The sequence below is a fragment of the Rhinatrema bivittatum genome, chromosome 4, assembly GCF_901001135.1.
Source record: "Rhinatrema bivittatum chromosome 4, aRhiBiv1.1, whole genome shotgun sequence".
In the NCBI taxonomy this organism is placed as follows: Eukaryota; Metazoa; Chordata; class Amphibia; order Gymnophiona; family Rhinatrematidae; genus Rhinatrema; species Rhinatrema bivittatum.
Window position 1 is genome coordinate 341683477 of NC_042618.1, and position 16931 is coordinate 341700407.

General features: G+C 48.1%; 1 protein-coding gene across 14 annotated transcripts in view; it reads right to left on the minus strand.

Annotated features, from left to right (window-relative positions):
• The window catches only part of TMEM94 (transmembrane protein 94), a 272670-nt gene that overhangs the window by 189053 nt on the left and 66686 nt on the right, over nucleotides 1-16931 (minus strand). For 9 of the 14 annotated variants that reach the window (XR_003856541.1, XM_029600536.1, XM_029600533.1 and 6 more), the window contains one exon: nucleotides 432-573. The exons of the other annotated variants lie outside the window; for them this stretch is intronic. The gene's annotated coding sequence lies outside the window, so the exon portion shown is untranslated. The remainder of the gene's footprint in view (nucleotides 1-431; nucleotides 574-16931) is intronic. 14 annotated transcript variants of the gene reach the window in all.

A 16931-nucleotide genomic window follows, 5' to 3' on the forward strand; every position in this document is an offset into this window, starting at 1 on the left:
TATAAGTTTACACAAGCAAGTGATTGCATAGATGACTTGTTTGGTATTACATGTAAAGTATCCCATCAATTTATACTCTTGGACCCTATTTTCAACAATAAATGAAGATATTCATAGCACATGAGGACACACCCTACAGGAACCACATGGAAACTGCCCCAATATATGTTGATCACCCACCTGATATTGCGGGAGAACAGCATGCACAAGTTGGTCTCTTAATGATTTATTTTTTCATAATGCAAATATAGGGGCATCCAAGAATTTATCAAAATCGGAAAGTATATGCCAATGCTTACCTATAATCTTATTATAAGTCGCTTGATTTGAGTATGGCAATGTACAAATAACTCTCGATATCGGGGGCTGATTTACTAATAATAATTCTCTCAGTCAGCATACAAGACTCGCTGGTATGCTCTCTTGATTACCTTCATGGTGTGCCCTCGCTCTCTGAATCAGTTGGCAAGTTCCATTGCTCTCTTGATATATTCTATATTTGTTATATACAATCTGCATAACCATAGGAATTGTCCTATAGGGATGTCCTCTTTCAAATTTCTTGGATGATAGCTGGAAAAATGTAAAAGTGAGTTCCTATCAGTATTTTTCCTGTATACAGACGTGCTCAACCCTTCTTCTAGTTAATTTAAAAATAATATCCAAAAATGAGATCTTTTCTCTATGATAATGAAACTCAAATTTCAAATTTACATCTTGGCAATTAAGCCATTGCGTGAACATCAATTTCTGATATGTTCCTTGCCAAAGAAAAAATAACATCTATAAAATGCTTCCAAATGACAATATCTTGTATAAGTTCTGAATTATAAAAAAAAACATTGCTCTAATGAGTCTATTTAAAAGAACATAAGGTTTGTTTAGCCCGACAAAACTTTATATTTACTATTTATAACTCTAGAAATAGATGTATTTCAGTTCTCCTTATAGAAGATTAGTATTTTTTTTTTTAAGAAGATTGCTAATTTAGACAGGCTATACCTTCTTCCCCCAAAAAGGTCTCTTTTTCTGTTTTACCGTTACATATATTACAGGAAGACTTGTATTCAGGATTATATAATATGTTTATTATTTTTTTTATTTATTGGTAAAAATAAGAAAAGTTATTACAAGTTAGTTATAATTATTTCTTTTATAAATATAATTTGTATACTAATAATTTACGCTCAGTTATAAGTATTGTTAAAGTACAAAAAGCATTATCCCAATCAATTCTTTTTCTTTTACTTCCTGGGGAGAAGGCAAGGGGTACAACTTTCGGAATTCCTCGATGACAACAATATCCTCACCAATAACCAATTTGGATTCCGGAAGAATAAGAACACCGAATCACTATTAACTACTCTAGCTGACACCATCATCTTCAATCTTGAAAAAGGCCATCCTTGCCTTCTCGCACTCCTGGATCTCTCAGCGGCGTTCGACACCGTGAATCACACTAGCTTACTACAACGACTCACAGATATCGGCATCACAGGAGCAGCATTCAACTGGTTTAAATCCTTCCTAGAGAACAGAACATACAGAGTCAAAATAAATAACAAGGAATCTCATCCCATCCAAGCCAATATGGGAGTACCACAGGGATCCTCACTCTCCCCCACCCTCTTCAACATTTATCTTCTCCCACTCTGTCACTTACTCTCCAACCTCAAGCTTACCCATTTCCTTTACGCGGATGACATTCAAATTATCATCCCCATAACCGACACCTTACACAAGACCATGGCCTTCTGGAATAAATGCCTCTCATCCATCAACGAGCTGTTAAGCAGCCTCAACCTGGTTCTGAACACCAACAAAACAGAAATCCTGATAATAGCACCGGAAAAACATACCTCAAGCAACTCTCCAGACACCTCAGGATACACCACCTCACCACAAGTCAGAGATCTGGGTGTGATATTAGACGACAGATTCAACCTCAATAAATTCGTCAACAACACCACCAAAGAATGCTTTTTTAAATTACAAGTTTTAAAGAAACTAAAACCACTTCTACGTTACAGAGACTTCCGCACAGTACTCCAAGCCATCATTCTCCCAAAACTAGACTATTGCAACTCACTTCTGCTGGGACTTCCTGCCTGCTCTACCAAACCCCTCCAGATGGTGCTGAATGCCACAGCAAGAATTCTCACCAACGCCAAAAAAAGAGACCACATCACCCCGATCCTCCAGCACCTTCACTGGCTCCCCATTAAATACAGGATACAGTTCAAAAGCAGCATGATGATGCATAAGGCCCTTCATAACATATCCCCACTCAACTTAACCTTCAAGCTGCAACTACATACTTCGGACAAGCCGACTAGAAGTGCATACCAAAACAGAATGATTACTCAGCCCGCAAAATCCTCACTGAGAAAACGCGCGCTATCAACCGCGGGCCCGTCCCTCTGGAACTCCCTACCACCAGACCTCCGCCTGGAGCCGTGCCACACCACTTTTAAGGCGAAATTAAAAACTTGGCTCTTCCTGCAAGCATTCCCAGAGAGCTAAGAACTAACTGATATAACAACCCATAATTACCCTGATCCATTGGTTTTTTTTTTTTTTTCTCTGCACTACTTAGCTAAGACTAAATTGCCTTACTTATGTGTTTAAAGTTTGAAACTAGTTAGTTGGTTTGCTTATTCTTCTCATATCAAGTTCTGATTTGTTCCAATGAAAAAATTTGTTCCATGTAAACTGCCACACGGCAGTAGTTATTACCGTTTAACTGTGAACCGGAGTGATATGTATTGTATACAGGAACTCCCGGTATATAAATCCATAAATAAATAAATAAATAAATAAAAATACAAAGTAATAATGTAGTTGCACACCTCAGTCTCTATCACTCCCTACCCTCAGATCAGTCTCTCTCTCTCTCATTCACACACACACACACACACACACACATCGTCACCCCTTCCCCAGACCAGTCTCTCTCTTCACCCCTCCCCCCATTCCAGTCTCTCTCTCACCAGTCACCCTCCCCTCCCAGACTCTTTCTTCAATTACTGTCACTGCCTCCCCAGACCAGTCTCTTCTATCTCTTTAGTCACTGTCACCCCCTCTCCAGACCAATCTCTCTCTTCACTTTTACCTCTTCCTCCAGACCTGTCTCTCCAGTCACTGTCACCCCTGTTCCCAGTCCAGACTCTCTCTCTCTTTCTTCAGTCACCTTCTCCCATCCAGACCTGGCCTAACGGGATATTATTCCTTGAAGACAGCGGGTAACAGTTTCTATTGAGAGGAGCCTGTTTTTATCTGTAGGTTTCTTGAAAATTATAGTATGAAATGGAGAAATTACTTACCTGATAATTTTGTTTTCCTTAGTGTAGACAGATGGACTCAGGACCAATGGGTATAGTGTACTCCTGATAGCAGTTGGAGACAGAGTCAGATTTCAATCTGACATCAGCACTACAAATACCTGTGCAGGAAGCTGTGCTCTTCAGTATTCTCCTCGAAAAGCAATTGTGGATATATGTGTGTTTGGATAACTTGATTAACTTGGTTAATTTAATTATCTTGAACTGGTTGACATGATTTTCAGCTGGAGACCGCCAGTGCACAAAACCAAGAAACGCCAACACCCAGCAACTATGGGTGTCTTAACTAGGAGTAAAGTCTGGCTTACCTGTGCTTGTCTTGCTCTCAGGGATTGTCACCAGAGGTTTCCGTATTTCAGGGCAGCTGTGGGTAGGATGCTGAGTCCATCTGTCTACACTAAGGAAAACGAAATTATCAGGTAAGTAATTTCTCCATTTCCTAGCATGCAGCAGATGGACTCAGGACCAATAGGATGTACAAAAGCTACTCCCGAACCGGGTTGGAGGCTGCCCGTGGCCCATTTAGTACTTCCCTTGCGAATACTGTATCCTCCCGGGCTAGAACATCCAGGTGGTAGAACCTCGAGAAGGTGTGAATAGAGGACCACGTCGCCGCCCGGCAGATCTCGGCGGGTGACAGCATCTTGGTTTCTGCCCAGGACACTGCCTGGGCCCTTGTGGAATGAGCCTTGACTTGTAGGGGTGGAGGTTTCCCTGCCTCCACGTAGGTTGCCTTGATTACTTCTTTGATCCAGTGGGCTATGGATGCCCGCGAGGCAGCTTCCCCTTGTTTCTTCCCGCTGTGAAGGATGAATAGGTGGTCCGTCTTTCGTACGGATTCCAATCTTTCCAGGTATCGGACTAGGAGTCTGCCGACGTTAAGATGGCGAAGAAGGCGAGGGTCTTCAGAGTCCTTATGCTCATCTGGAGAGGGCAGCGAGATGGTTTGGTTTAGGTGGAAATGCAAAACCACCTTTGGAAGGAAGGAGGGGACAGTGCGTAGCTGTATGGAACCCAGTGTGAATCTGAGGAACAGTTCCCGACAGGATAGTGCTTGAAGTTCGGAGATGCGATGGACTGAACATATTGCCACTAGGAATACAGTCTTCAAGGTCAGAAGCCGTAGGGACAGACCGCGGGTAGGTCTGAAAGAGGCTCCCGCTAGAAAGTCTAGTACTAGATTGAGGTTCCATAGGGGTACCGGCCATTTTAGTGGTGGTCGGATTTGCTTGACCCCTCTCAGGAGGCGGGAGACGTCTGGATGGGAAGATAGACTGATGCCGTCCACTTTGGCTCTGAAGCAGGGCCAGCGCAGACACCTGAGCCTTGATGGAGTTGAGAGACAACCCCTTCTGTAAGCCGTCCTGCAGAAATTCCAGGATCGTGGGGATATTGACTGTCCGCAGAAGGATGTCGCAGTCTTCATACCAGGATTCGAATATTCTCCTTATTTGTATGTAGGTTAGAGACGGGGAAAACTTGCGTGCTCGGAGCAAGGTGTCAATCACTGCCCACGAGTATCCGCTCTTCTTCAGGCGAGTCCTCTCAATGGCCAGACCATAAGAGAGAATAGAGTTAGGTCTTTGTGGAGGATCGGTCCTTGCTGGAGCAGATCCCGGTGTGGAGGTAGACACAGAGGGTCCCCCGCCAGAAGTCTTCACATGTCTGCGTACCACGGCCTTCTTGGCCAGTCCGGGGCCACTAGAAGTACTAGCCCCCTGTGGTGTTCTATCCTGCGGCTGATGTCACCCAGTAGTGGCAATGGAGGAAAGGCATACAGCAGGACCGCCCGCGTCCAGACCTGGCCACGGTAGTCAATCCCCTGGGATTGTGGTTCTCGTCTGCGGCTGAAGAAGTTGGGAACTTGGGCGTTGGACCCGGTTGCCAGAAGATCCATGGCTGGTGTTCCCCAGTGGTTTACTATCTGCTGGAAGGCGGTTGTCGACAGTGTCCATTCCCCTGGATCCAGACTCTCTCTGCTGAGGTAGTCTGCCGTGACGTTGTCTTTTCCCGCGATGTGGGCGGCTGATATCCTTTGTAGGTTTGATTCTGCCCACGTCATTAGGGGTTCTATTTCCAGGGACACCTGCTGGCTCCTGGTTCCCCCCTGGCGGTTGATGTAGGCCACTGTTGTGGCGTTGTCCGACCTGACTCTGACTGATTTGCCCCGGAGTCTGTGGCTGAACCGTAGGCAGCCTAGTCTGACTGCCCGGGCTTCCAGTCGGTTTATGTTCCACGCTGACTCTTCTTCGTTCTATTGCCCTTGAGCCGTTAGCTCCTGGCAATGGGCTCCCCATCCCCGCAGGCTTGCGTCCGTGGTGAGCAAGGTCCATTCCAGTGGGGATAGGCTTGTTCCCTTGCTCAGGTGGTCTTCTTGTAGCCACCACTGCAGTTGGTTCCGAACGTTCGCCGGTAGCCAGAGTGGGGCGGAGTAGTTTTGAGACATTGGGTTCCATCGAGACAGTAGGGAGTATTGTAGGGGCCGCATGTGGGCCCCTTGCCCACGGGACGACTTCTGTGGTTGAAGCCATGAGTCCTAGGACTTGGAGATAGTCCCATGCCGTGGGGAGAGTGGAATTCAACAATGCTTGTAGTTGTTCCATCAATCTCCTTCTCCTTGAAGGGGGAAGGGTGACTTTGTTCCCCTTGGTGTTGAACCGGACTCCCAGGTATTCCAGGCATTGGGAGGGCTGCAGGTGGCTCTTGGGGTGTGTTGACGACCCACCTGAGGTTCTGCGGTAGTTCCTTGACTCTGGTGGTTGCCTGCTGGCTTTCCTCTGGCGATTTCGCTTTGATCAGCCAATCGTCCAGGTATGGGTGCACGAGGATTCCCCCTTTCCTCAGTGCTGCCGCTACTACCACCATGATCTTGGTGAACGTTCGGGTAGCCGTAGCCAGCCCGAATGGTAGGGCCTGGAACTGGTAGTGATGGCCCAATATCGTGAAGCGCAGGAAACGCTGGTGGGTGCGATGGATCAGTATGTGGAGATACACTTCTGACAGATCCAGGGAGGTCAGGAATTCTCCCGGTTGTACCGCCTTTATGACCGCACGCAGGGTTTCCATGAGGAAGCGGGGTACCGTCAAGTAGCGATTGACGGTCTTGAGGTCCAGTATGGGCCAAAATGTTCCCTCTTTCTTGGGCTCGATGAAGTAGATGGAATAGTGCCCCGAATTTTGTTGGTGCAGCAGCACGGTGTTATTGCCTTTAGGGCAAGTAGTTTTGATAGTGTGGTTTCCACTGCCTTCCTCTTGGAGGGGTCGTGGCACGGAGAAATCACAAACCTGTCTGGAGGGATGCTGTGGAAGTCCAGGTAGTATCCCTCTCGGATGATGGATAGGACCCAATTGTCCGACATTATCTTGACCCATCTTTCGTAGAAAAGGGTAAGCCTGCCCCCTATGATCTCTTCCAGTAGATGGGTGTGCTGATTCTCATTGCGTGTTGCGGCTGGGGCCTGGTCCTGAGCCGGCTCCTCTTTTGTTGTGTCTGTTCCGAAAGGACTGCCCCTTGCCGGCGGGGCAGGGGGCTTGGTAAGTGTTTTTGTATGGTCTATAACACTGGGATCCTCTGCCCTTGGGTGCCCGGGGAGAGAGGCGTTGGTTCCTCTTCTTCCTGTCCTCTAGTAGATGGGGTACTGGGGACTCGCCCCATTTGTCGGCTAGTTTGTCCAGGTCGCTTCCGAAGAGGAGTGATCCTCTAAAGCAGTGGTTCTCAACCTTTCTAATGCCGTGACCCCGTAATACAGTTCCTCATGTTGCGGTGACCCCTCGCCCCGCCCTCGCGGGGCGAGGGCGGGGCTTGGTCATATGGGGGCGGGGTTATGGATGGGGTTGGATTTTAGTGCATACTTATTTATTATGACATTTATAAACAGAACCACCATTCCTCATAAAACAATAAAATTAAGAAACATAAAGCATCAGTTATAATAGTAAAACCATACTAATAAAAGAATATTTTAAAATTACTGATAAATAGAATTTCTGTTAATTAAAATCATATACATTTTTATAATTTCCCAAACACCAATAAAATATTTCAAAACAGCACATATATCAAATAACACACAATAATTAAAACTAATAAGGATTTTAAAAAGCCCCTGCTGTCCATACATGGGAGCTCTTGATTTCCAGTCACCCTGATATTGTCGAGGATTAGGAGGTTATCCTCTCTCTCTCACACATACTCTCACATGTCCATTCTCTCTCACACATACACTGTCACATACATACACATTCATGCTCTTATACCCACCATAACCTCTCGCTCTCACAGACACTGATACACTCTCAGGGTGTAAGACACTCTCTCCTCCCCCCCCCCCCCACTCACACACACTCTTACTCCCCTGGATTTTCTCATACACACTCATGCTCTCACTCTTACTGGCTCCCTCACAACCTCAGGGCCTCTCAGATAAAACTCTATGCAGCAGAAATAATGCTGAATGTTGAGAATTGTGTTATGCAGACTAATCTGGAAAATGCACTAATTTCTACATGAGTCATAATGAATCAGTCCTCAGCTGCAGGCTTCAATTGATTATCCTGGCTCCCTTTAATTTAATGTTTGCCAAATACAGTTCATGTGTAACAGCAATCCTAATTCTCCACCAGATCAAGCTGATTTCACATCCCACTTCATACTTTGTCACCTCCAGCTGAGTCAAACAATTAATCTAATTACTGCCACTGCTGCCACGTGGCTATTGGGGAGGCGCTGATTGCTGCTATTGGCACTGAAGCCCATTCTGCTGCCTCCTCTGTGCAGGCCCCCTGGGTTTCCACTTCCTCCATGTTGATCTCGTACATTGTGAGATCCGCCATAGAGAAAGTGCTACTCTTGCACATTCCCAAAGATTACATGTACCAATCAGTAAAAAGTAATTTATTTTTTTTTACATCTGCTTCCCTTTATTTTTTTGCAATTTCCTTTTATATTGCCTTTTTTTCTGTTTCTTTTCTCTCCACCTGTCTTCTTCCCTCAAACACACAGTCAGGTTCTCATTCTCACATGCATTTCTCTCTCACACACACATACACACACAGGATCTCACTGTCACATGCTCTTTCTGTCATGCAATCATTCATACACACAGTCTCTCACTGGCACAGGCTGTCTCTTTCACACACACAGAGGCTCTCACATGCTGTCTCTGCAAACACACACAGTCTCTCAATTCACTCTCACACACAATCTCTCAACTCATCTCATACTCGCACACACCTCTCTCTCACCTCTGGGCCTCTTCTTTACGGGTTGCCACAGGATGGGCTCTGCAGCGGCCCTAGTCTTCCCGGCCCCGCTGCCCCTCTTCTGCACGCGGCTGACGCGCCTCCTCCTTCCTGCCCGTGCGGCTCCGGCAACATTTGTCTTCCGGGGCAGGGCGGGCAGGAAGTAAGTAGGAGGAGCACCGCGACGCGCTCCCTTTTGGGGTTGGAGGAGGCAGGTCTCCAGCTTCGCCCCGCCTCCCCGCAGCAGCCGCGGCGCCGCGGACTGGCAAAAAACCCCAACGGCCTGGTACTGGTCTGCGGACTGGGCCGTTGGGGTCGGTCCGCAGATCAGTTTTGGTCGAACGACCTGTGTTTTGGTCGAACGACCAAAACACAGGTCGTTCGACCAAAACACAGGCGACCCCTGTGTTTTGGTCGTTCGACCCCCGCCGGGGTCGCAACCCACAGGTTGAGAACCGCTGCTCTAAAGGGCATTCTCGTGAGCCTCACCTTAGAGGATGCGTTGGCTGACCAGTTTCGGAGCCAGAGCTGTCTTCTGGCTGCCACTATGGACAAGAGGCTCCTGGCTGAGGTGCGCACCAGGTCTGAGGTTGCATCCGTGAGAAATGATATTGCCAGGTCTAATGCCTCGATTGGCGTAGTTGCGTCCCTGGCCATCGCCAGGCAGGCGCGTGATACCACGGCGCAGCAAGCAGCAATCTGTAGGGTCATAGCTGATACATCGTAAGACTGCTTGAGGATGGATTCCTGCCATCTGTCATTGGCATCCTTGAGGGAAGCTCCACCCTCGACTGGTATGGTGGTGCGCTTTGTGGTGGCGCAGACCAAGGCGTCGACCTTGGGAAACCTCAGGAGTTCCTTCGTCGTGGGGTCCAAGGGGCAGAGAGCTTCTAGAGCTGACCCCCCTTGAAGGTGGCCTTTGGGGCGTCCCATTCCAGGTTGATCAGTTGTTGTACGGCCTGTAGCGTAGGGAAATGGCGTGAGGTTTGGTGGAGCCTGGCCAGGAAGGGGCTCGCCTTGGACTCTGCTGTGTTGCATGTGTCCGGAATAGCAAATGCCTTCAGACTCGTGGCTACGAGATCTGATAATTCGTCTTTTGGAAATAAGCGCGTCATGGTGCGATGCGGTTCCGTTCCTGGAGAGAGTTCTCCTTCTTCCAGGGGTTATGGTTCCTCCTCCGAATCATCTGTGTCCCCTAAGGGGAGGTATTTGTCCAGGGGCGGCTCATCTGGTGGAGGCCGAGAGGGCCCTGGGAGGTTCTGGGCCATTGGCAGGTGTTGTGGTTGTGCCGCTGGTGGTCCAGTCTGTGCGTGGATGTAGGATTGTAGTTCCGCGAAGAGTCCTGCTCAGATGAAATTGCCTGAGACCGCATTGGGTCCGGTGGCGCTCCCCGAGGGACCCCACTGAGGGGGGGCCACGTCGGGAATAGAGAGGTCCAGGGTAGTCTCGCTGGTAGATCCGGAGTCCTCAACATAAGAACATAAGAACATAAGAAAATGCCATACTGGGTCAGACCAAGGGTCCATCAAGCCCAGCATCCTGTTTCCAACAGTGGCCAATCCAGGCCACAAGAACCTGGCAAGTACCCAAAAACTAAGTCTATTCCATGTTACCATTGCTAATGGCAGTGGCTATTCTCTAAGTGAACTTAATAGCAGGTAATGGACTTCTCCTCCAAGAACTTATCCAATCCTTTTTTAAAACACAGCTATACTAACTGCACTAACCACATCCTCTGGCAACAAATTCCAGAGTTTAATTGTGCGTTGAGTGAAAAAGAACTTTCTCCGATTAGTTTTAAATGTGCCCCATGTTAACTTCATGGAGTGCCCCCTAGTCTTTCTACTATCCGAAAGAGTAAATAACCGATTCACATCTACCCGTTCTAGACCTCTCATGATTTTAAACACCTCTATCATATCCCCCCCTCAGCCATCTCTTCTCCAAGCTGAAAAGTCCTTACCTCTTTAGTCTTTCCTCATAGGGGAGTTGTTCCATTCCCCTTATCATTTTGGTAGCCCTTCTCTGTACCTTCTCCATTGCAATTATATCTTTTTTGAGATGCGGCGACCAGAATTGTACACAGTATTCAAGGTGCAGTCTCACCATGGAGCGATACAGAGGCATTATGACATTTTCTGTTTTATTCACTATTCCCTTTCTAATAATTCCCAACATTCTGTTTGCTTTTTTGACTGCCGCAGCACACTGTACTGGGCTTCTTCGCACAACAGGCACAGGGCGGAGGTCACCTCGGGCTGTGCCGCTCTCAGGTGGCATGCCGGGCAGAGGACAGGGCCTTTAGCTGTCTGGACGGCGGTGCCATGATTTGCGCGTGTATCTTGTACAGATGTGTGTGCCGAGAGGCCTGGTTATGCATTCCGGGTGCGCCTACGTTGTGCACCTTGGAAAGGAAGATGCGCGTGTGGCTGTGCGCATCGGCCTAGTTGTGCGCTCAGTCCCCTTTGTGTGCGTCGCTGTGCGCCCGGTGTATATGCACGTGGCGCTGTGCACACAAGTATTTTATGCACCTGGCTCACTGCTGTGCGCATGGCTGAGTTGTGCGGACAAGCGGAGACTAAGGGGGGGGGGGAATGGCGCTGGCGGCCACGTGGGCAAGATGGCGCCCCCCCCCCCCCCCCCCGGAGGGTCTCCACGTGGGAGGACCCTCAAGCCAGATCGGGGTCTAGCCCTAACGGGGCTCCTCAACCCGATTAGACAGACGCCAGAGGGACGATCTGAGTGGTTATCCGAGAATCGGAGACCAGAGACTTAGAGAAACGTTTTCTACCTCACCGGAGCGCACTGTACTGTATCGGCCTGTTTGTTAGCAATCCATGACATGGATATAGACGTGGGTGGCATGTGCGCGCGTGCGCACCATAGGAGGCCCTCAGGAATATCATGGAGAACACCGTCGCCGTTGCCAATCCGGGGACGCCAGAGAAAGCAGCATGAAGACGCGGCAGCAGCCATCTTCCCAAGGCTTGAGGAGAGAGAAGGAAGTGAGGCACAGAGGTCGAAGCCATCTGAGACCGACGAACGCAACAGTACCCCCCTTCAAAGGCCCCCCTCCAGACCCCCTACCTGGTCTAGGTTTTTGAGGATGCGATCGATGAAACTGACGAAGCATCTCTTTGTCCATGATATTAGCCAATGGTTCCCAAGAGTTTTCTTCTGGTCCATATCCCTCCCATGACAGGAGGTATTCCCAAACTATGCCTCTCTTTCTTACATCAAGGATGGCATCAACCTTATACTCGATGTCGCCTTCTGCATCAAAAGGAGTAGGTTCAGGTGTCTTGGTGGAAAACTCGCTAAGAACAAGCGGTTTCAGCAGCGAAACATTGTGAATCAACATAGCTGGAGGGAGTCTCAGACTATAGGTGAGAGAGCCCAACCGTCAGAGAATAGGAAAGGGTCCAACAAAGTGAGGAGCAAATCAAGCAGATGGAAGCTTAAATCTCAGATGTTTAGTAGAAAGGCAAACTTTATCTCCAGGCTGGAATTCAGGAGCCTTGCTTCAGTGAGCATCCTAGCCTCTCTTTGCTCTTTGTCCTGCTTTTTGGAGCATCTCTTTAGTCTTTCTCAAGAGCTGCTGTATATTTTTGGCAGTAGATTGAGCTGCCGGGGACGACACAGAATGTGGAAGTGGTAAAGGTGGTAAAGGTTGTCATCCGTAGACCACTTCAAATGGAGTAGATCCAGTAGATGAGGCTGGATGCGAATTGATGGCAAATTCAGCCCAGTGCAACAGTTCAGCCCAGTGTAATGTCGAATTTCTTACACAAGGCTTTCCAGAACTTTGCTGTAAATTGAGCTCCTCTGTCAGAAACAATGTTTAGGCATGCCATGTAGGCGAAAGATGTGACTGATGAATAACTTAGCAAGTTCCATGGCTGATGGCAAGCCAGGGAGAGCCACGAAGTGAGCCATCTTCGAAAATCGGTCCACTGTAACCCAAATAGTATTGTTACCTCCGGAAAGTGGCAGGTCAACCACAAAATCTGTTGCAATATGGGTCCAGGGCTCATCCAGTGCTGGCAAGGGTTGAAGGAGGCCCCAAGGACGTCCGGGCGGAGGTTTCTGTCTGGCACAATTGGAACAGGAGGCTACGTAAGCTAGAGTGTCTTCTTTCATGGTGGGCCACCAATAGTACTTTTGTAGCTTGGCCAGTGTTCGCTGTTGACCAGGGTGTCTGGCCAGTTTCGAATCATGAGCCCATCTTAGCAATTTCTTCCTTAGATTACAGGGTACAATGGTCTTGCCCGGGGGTACCGGATATGTAGCTGTAAGAACCACTCTCTTCGGGTCAATAATATGCTGGGGTTCATCAGGTTCGTCCTCTGAGAGGAAAGAGCAAGATAATGCATCTGCTCTGACATTCTTGTCACCAGGGTGATATTTCAGCAGAAATTCAAATCTGTTGAAGAACAGGGACCACCTCACCTGTCTGTGGTTGAGGCGTTGAGCGTGACGGAGGTACTCCAGATATTTGTGATCAGTATAAACAGTAATCTGATGTTGTGCACCTTCAAGCCAGGGGCGCCATTCTTCAAATGCCATTTTTATTGCCAACAGTTCTTTATCCCCAATGCAGTAGTTCTTCTCCACTAGCGAGAAGCATCGGGAAAAGAATGAACAGGGGTGCAAGATCTTTGAATCACCGGTTTGGCTTAGCACGGCCCCTAAACCTACATCAGAGGCATCGACTTCCACAATGAAGGGTCGAGTAAGGTCCGGATTGCGGAGACATGGTTTGCTTTGAAAGGCATCTTTTAACTTCTGGAACACAGTCACAGCTTCCATAGACCAAGTAGCAGCGTTGGTTCCCTTCTTAGTCATTGCTGATAATGGAACAGTCAATGAAGAGTAATTTTTAATAAAGGTCTGGTAGTAATTGGTAAATCCCAAAAATCGTCTTAGCACTTTTAGGCCCATGGGTTGTGGCCATTTTGAATACTCTCATGCTTCTGAGGATCCATTTGGAAACCATTGTTTGAGACAATGTAACCTAAGAAGGGCACAGATTCTTTATGAATTTCACATTTAGACAATTTGGCGTACAAGCGGTTCTCGCGAAGTCTCTGCAGAACTCTTTTGACATCTTCCTGATGGGATTGCAGGTCCTGAGAAAATATCAAGATGTCATCTAAGTAGACAACGACACATTGGTAGAGTAGATCACGCAGAATATCGTTCATCATGTTTTGGAAGACTGCCGGGGCATTGCACAAGCCGAAGGGCATCACCAGGTATTCAAAGTGTCCATCCCGGGTATTAAAGGCAGTCTTCCATTCATCGCCAGAGCGGATGCGAACTAAATTATACTCTCCTTTGAAGTCAAGCTCGGAGAATATCTTGGCTCCCTGTAACCTATCAAATAGCTCCGAGATGAGTGGTAAAGGTAGCGGTCCTTTATGGTGATCTCATTCAGACCTCTGTAGTCAATGCACGGACGTAATGTTCTGTCCTTTTTCCCCACGAAGAAAAATCCTGTGCCGGCAGGAGATTTAGAAGGTCTTATGAAGCCTTTCTGGAGATTCTCCTGGATGTACTCCGACATCGCCTTATTCTCCACTATGGAGAGGGGGTAGACCCTTCCTTTGGGTGGCTCCGTATTTGGCTTCAAATTAATTGTGCAGTCGTATGATCTGTGTGGAGGTAACACATCAGCAGCTTCTTTTGAGAATACATCTTGGTAGATTGCATTTTGAGGCGTCAACCCAGGCAACAACGGGGTAGTTGGCATGCATGGTATTGGAGAGTCTTCCATTAAGCATTTGCCATGACAGTCTGGATCCCAATGTGAAAGCTCCAAAGTGGTCCAATTGAATTGTGGCATGTGTTTCTGCAGCCAAGGCAGCCCAAGTACCAAAGGGTGCATGGCCTTCTCTAGCACAAAGAAGGAAATAGTCTCTATATGAAGAGCACCCGTACACAAGCTCACTGGTTCTGTAAGCAGGGTTACTTCACCCGGTAAGGGCTCTCCATGAATAGAGGACAATAGTAATGGAGGCGTCATAGTAGTGGTAGGGATCCGCAAATGTTCCACTAGATGTTTCAAAATGAAATTTCCCCCTGCCCCAGAGTCTACTAAGGCAAGGGTCTAATATTCCAAAGGCCCACAGATTAAAGATACTGGAAGAGAGAGTGGAGGAGAGGGTGCAGTTAGACCTAAGAAGAGTCCTCCCACAGGACTTAGGTCTGCCAGTTTCCCGGACATATAGGGCATGTTTGTACAGCATGACCAGCTTGTCCACAATACATGCATAGTCCCAACCTCTTTCGGAATCGTCTCTCTTTAGAAAATCAAATGACTGCAGCCCAATTGCATTGGTTCTTCTTCGCCATCAGCAGGCCTTGGGAGTGTAGGCCTGGGTACAGACTTGACATGAATCACTTCCTGGAGTATTCTTCTGGGATTCTTGACCTCTTGAACTCTGTCGCGAATTTGGCGATCAATCTTTGCTGTCAACTGTATAAGTTGTGCTAAGGTCTTGGGCATCTCATGAGTCACCAGTTCATCTTTCAACTGGGAGTTCAGGCCTTCAAAAAATAGTGTTTTCAGGCACTTAGGGTCCCAATGTAATTCTGAAGCCAACGTCTTGAATTCAATGGCGAAGTCTGGTAAAGGTTTGTTACCTTGTTTTAGATGAACCAAAGCTGATCCTGCTATCGAGTACCGGGCAGGGTCATCAAATACGGACTTAAACAGTTCAAGAAACCCGGCAAGATCATTCAGGATAGGGTCATTGCGCTCCCACAGTGGTGAGGCCCAAGCCAGTGCTCTTCCATCTAGATATGAAAGGATATAGGTGGTCTTGGCATACACTGTAGGGAAATGGTTAGGTTGCAGAGAAAAGTGCATGCAACATTGATTGATGAATCCTCTACATTTCCACACTTCACCCAAGAAGAGTGTTGGAGCAGATAGAGGCACTGTAGTCTTGACCGTCACTTCTGGTGGTGTAACTTCTTTACCTGCAGCAGTCATTGCATTCATCTGTGTATGTAGCTGATTAAAGGCAACAGTCAAGTTGTCTAACGAATTCTGTTGTTCGGAGATTTGCTGGGCCAGCAAGGCGGTGAGCTGAGCCGAATGGCCTGCAAGGCGGAATGGCCTGTAAGGCGGTGAGCTGAGCCGAATCCATGGAGTTAGCAATCTGTTATGGTTATGAGATGTTGGAGTGGATTCTTGGGTACTGCGGTGATTGCCACTCCCACGTGGAGGAGCCCCGTGAGGAACCGCAATATTAGGCTAGACTCTATACACGCAGACACAGAGAAGTAGTATTTATTGTAGAGCTTGATGGTACTGCCTGAGGGCGGGCAGCAGTGAATGTAGCCCAGTGAAGTAGTCCAGGGGTCCTCAGCAGAGGAGACCAGTCTCACACTCGAGTAGATGGCAGGCACCGCGGCTTAGCAGGGACAGGTCCCGGATGTAAACACTGAGCACTGAAGCTGAGACAGACTGAAAGGGTTAGTACTCACTGAAGCAGAAACTGTATTGAAGAAGGTCCTGACAGGTAGAAGTTATTCAGTGGCAGGCACCAGATTAAGGAGAGCAGGCCCTCGAGGAGCGAGTACCCGGTATCCCAAGATAGGTACCTGAAATAGAGCAGAAGGGCCCCCAAGGCGCGGGTACCCAGGTTAGTGAAGAATTACCCCAAAGGGCAGAGAGCGCTTCCTGCGGCAGCTGGGAAGCAGCAGAGCAGCTTAGACCGGAGGCAGTCCAATCCTTGCTAACTCAGAGGGGACGCCCCTGAGGTTCCCACCATGACATGGATATAGACGTCACTGATCCGGGGACGCCGGAGAAAGCAGCATGAAGACGCGGCAGCAGCCTTCTTCCCAAGGCTTGAGGAGAGAGAAGGAAGGAAGGTGAGGCACAGAGGTCGAAGCCGTCTGAGACAGATGGAAGCAACAGACAAGATTTACCTCTGGTAAAACCATGCTGCCTCGGCTCTTTTAATCCATTGGATTCCAAAAATTGCACCATCCTCTCTATTTTAGCAGCAATTCCATTAGTTTGCTCACCACAGAAATCAGACTAACTGGTCTGTAGTTCCCAGCCTCCTCCTTACTTCTACTTTTATGAATAGGAACCACATCCTGTTAGAGATGTGGGCCCTTGTACGGTGGTGCAGCTGACACAGCCAAGCAGGCAAGCCTGTACAGACCACACCGACCACTGGTAGACGTACCCAGAATGGGACTGACTGGAGCTTCCCTTAAACCAATGGTCGTTCCCATAGGTTGAGCTCTTGGTTCAGTCAGCTGGCAGGACTTAGGAGGGTCCCTGGTTTATGGCCAGAGAGAAAGTCCAAGTACAGGCGAGAGTGGAAG